The sequence below is a fragment of the Octodon degus genome, unplaced genomic scaffold (assembly GCF_000260255.1).
Source record: "Octodon degus isolate 3935 unplaced genomic scaffold, OctDeg1.0 scaffold00131, whole genome shotgun sequence".
NCBI lineage: Eukaryota > Metazoa > Chordata > Mammalia > Rodentia > Octodontidae > Octodon > Octodon degus.
Window position 1 is genome coordinate 2,305,332 of NW_004524707.1, and position 3,771 is coordinate 2,309,102.

Sequence of the window (3,771 nt, forward strand, 5' to 3'; positions counted from 1 at the left end):
GAGCTGCCAACCCGTTTAGCAACTCCTGTCTCCTTTCCTGAGCAGATTGCTGACCGGAGTAGGGCGCAGAAAGCAGGTAGGTGAGTTCCCTGCTTTCAGGAGGAAGTCTTCTTCAGGTATTGAAGCCACTCTCACAAGATAAGGTTTTTGCCTAGAAGTTGGTTTTTCCTGGATATAAGCTATCTTGAATGCCTACTAACTTTTAAAGTATTTTTCTTTATTGTAGTACCAGGGATTGAACTCAGGAGCTTGCGCTTGGCAGGCAATTGCTTATTCTACTAAGCTATCTCCCCGGCCCTAAAGTATTCTTCTTGGGGCCGGGAAGATGGCTTAGTAGAATAAGTGCTTGCCCGGCAAGTGCAGGGCCCTGAGTTCAAACCCTGGTTCTGCAAAAAAAAAAAAAAAAAAAAAAAAAAAAAAAAAAAAGTATTATTAAAATTAGAAGAGCAGGAAAAAAAAAAGATTGTGTGTGACAATTGCCAAAATTCTTGCATACATGCTAGGCTGTGTGCTAAGCATTTTCATACATCACTTCATTTAATTTTTGTTTTAACTTCAAAAGGTAACTACTATTATTGTGTAAATTTCACAAGGAAGTTAAATAACTTGATCAAGATCATGTGACTGGGAAATTGCAGAGCAAGGATTTTAATTCTAGCAGGAGGACCTCAATGCTGCCATGCACCCATACAGTGCCAGTCTGCCCCTATGTTGGAGGAAATCCCAAGTGAGAAACAGGAGGAATGCAGATAATTTGTAAGTCTAATTGTGAGCATTAAGTCCATCTTTTCCTATTTCATTTCTGACTAGCTATTTGTATATTTTATAGCAGGATGACTCATCGCTTTTCTTTTTTCTCTTTCCTTAATGATTATTGGGTAGGAAGTAAAGTGCAGCGATCCTAGGGCCACAGAGAAGAGGCGTGGCAGCACTAAGAGCAGCGAGGAAGTGGGAGAAAGCCTGGGGTGACTGGTACCCCAGCAGCCCTGGTTGGCAGAGCTGGATGAGCACATCAGGGCCCTGACCTCTCCTCCTGACACGTCACTCAAACGTGTGATGCTATAATACCAACAAAACAGGAAGGACATCTTTAAATGAGTTCAAGGGGACTAGTTACACCCATGGATGGAGTCACTGAAATAAATTCAGCTTTACAGATGTTGCTTGAACATTTGCTTTAAAACAAACAAAAAATTGCTTTGTGAGCATGAACCTCAAAGAGGAAAGTGGACAAAGTCTTGTCTATGAACAGTTTTTCAGTTTATAAAATATTAGGATAGTAGGAGAGGCTCCTGCTTATTCCCACATAGAAGCAGAAAATGACTTTTCCTGTCTTTTTCCTTTCAGATATTTCTTCCTGAACATCATGAAATACTTCAGATGCCGCTGTACCTAACACCCAGCTCAATAAAAAGCAAAAACAAAATGCACTAACATTCCAGCTGAAGTTACAAGCCTTGACTCCTCCCTCCAGCCTTCAAAACACAAATGCTTCCTAGCTGAATAAATCAGCCCCCTAATTTTGGTGTTTCCTATGTTCCGTGACCTTAAATGTTTTCTCTGGAGCTGATCTTCGTTTTGCTTTGCTTTATTTTTTGCTTGGAAAAATGTAAGGTGTCTATGCTTCCAAGAGAAGTGGGAAAGTGGTGTGGGCAACAAGGAGAAGGAGGGCTTCCAAAGTCAGAAACAGCTGAAAGGAGAAAGCTCACTGATGAAGCAGGTCGCTGGGGGGAGGGGGCAGGGGGCGTGTTCTCTGTACTTGAATTCTTGCTTAATGACTTGACTGAAACCTATCTGATCTCAGCTCACAGATGACTCATCTGTTTCCAGACCTCTTGGCCATCCTTGCAGGCGTGTGGGGCAGTCATCTCCTTCGCCAGCCAGGCTGGGTTGCTCTTTCTTCCTCAGCCTGACCTTTCCTGTGAGGCATGCATTTCCTCACCCCAAGTGCTCTGCGTCATCACTGAGATGAACCACAGAACAACAACCTAATCAGTATTTTCTCTCTGGGCTCCCTATGAAGCTGGACTCCATAAAATAGTAGGGGACTTCCACTTATACTTGCATGACGGTCCCATCAGTATCTCCTTTTCCTCTCCAAAGGAAGTATTAAGTCACTTTGCTACTACTGTCCTTAAGACACAGTTAGTGCTCTGACTGTTTATAATGGGGCTAGGGCTCTGCATGTGACCTCTAAAATACTAGGCTCAGGAAGGTCTTACTCAAGTTGAAGCTGAGGAATCAGACCTTGCTTTAGAGAGAACACAACTAGGAAAGGTTCAGATAAAGATAGTTATAATTTAGCTAGAAATCATAGCCTTGATAGGCCAGAGGAAGACATCCAGTAGATCCCCAGATAATCAGCAAAGTCATAGAAGTGTTAAACCAAAAGTAAATGAAATGGGAACTGACAGTGTAATGAAATGGATTTGGATGAAGGAGTTGTGACACTACTTAACCAATAGGTAGTTCTGGAGGTCGATTTTCCTCCTTTCTTTTGGAAGCAGTATATTTTAGTTCAGCTAAGGTGGAAATCTGGAGGATTCCTCCATCCTTTACTTCCCAGTACAAATGGAAATTTGAAGGCTGCTGTCTTTCAGCAGCAGAGTGTTTTGCACAGCACACCACATGTTACATGTCCTCTTCCCAGCCCCATGCCAGCTAATTGCACCACAATAGCTATCCTCCCTGGGCTCAAGCAACCCTTCAATATCGCCTGAGAGGCAGCTCTCATGTGAGTCCTGTTCTTCATTCTCTCTCGTTCAGTACTCCACTGTTTGTAGGATCACAGACCGTGAGAGATGCAATGGACTGCAGCGATCACTTGTCATAATCTTACATTTTGTAGACATACATTTGACTTACCATGGCTTTTCTTGAATGCTTTACTGTGTCTTCAAAGCATTAAAAATGAAGTTCGGGGTCTCTACATGACATAAAAAGACCTTCAAGGGCCGACCAAATAGCTCAGCGGATAAAAGTGCCTGCGAGCAGGCACAGGGCCCAGGGGTTCCCCAGGCCTGCTGTGCCGGCCCTGACCCTGGGGCACACTGAGAAGGCAATTGACACTGGGAGTGGTGGCACAAACCTGTAATCCCAGCTCTTGGGAGGCTGTAAACAGGCAGATCACTATGAGCCAGATCTAGTAGTGAGACCCTGAACACTCTGTAGATCCTTGCCTAAAAAAAAAAAAAAAAAAAAAAAAAAAAAAGGAAAAAGAAAAAGAGACCTTCATAAGTCAGCCTCAGTGCTTCTGTTACTTCTGCATTCAGCCTGTAGCTAGCTAGCCACATCTGATCTGCAGCTGCCGTGCTTTCATCCTGCCGAGAGCCTGCAGCTGTGGTGCCTGGCTTACTCCTTTCTACCTGCTCTCCTGGCGTCATCTTATCCCACTTTCTAGGTTATGCTCAAGTACCACTTTCTTTTGGGGTAGGATAGTTAGTGCTTATCCCTAGACTTTACCTACTAGGACGTAACTGTCCTTTCTCTCCCTGTAAATTTTGAATTCATGAAGGGCTCCAAAATTTTCTGGAGTGTATATAAGTCTTCTAATAGACATACATTGATGCAAAAACTGACAGACCTTTTGACACGTAAAGTCCTTTATTTAAGAGACTTGCTTCTTAAAACTTCATGACCTTTGGATGCTCCAAAAATGCCTCTGTTAATTTTCTGTTGTTACAATGAAATACCCAAAGCTGGGCACATGGAAAGAAGTGGAAAGCCCAAACTATACAAGCAGCTCTAAGTGCCTCAGCCTGGACAAAAGCA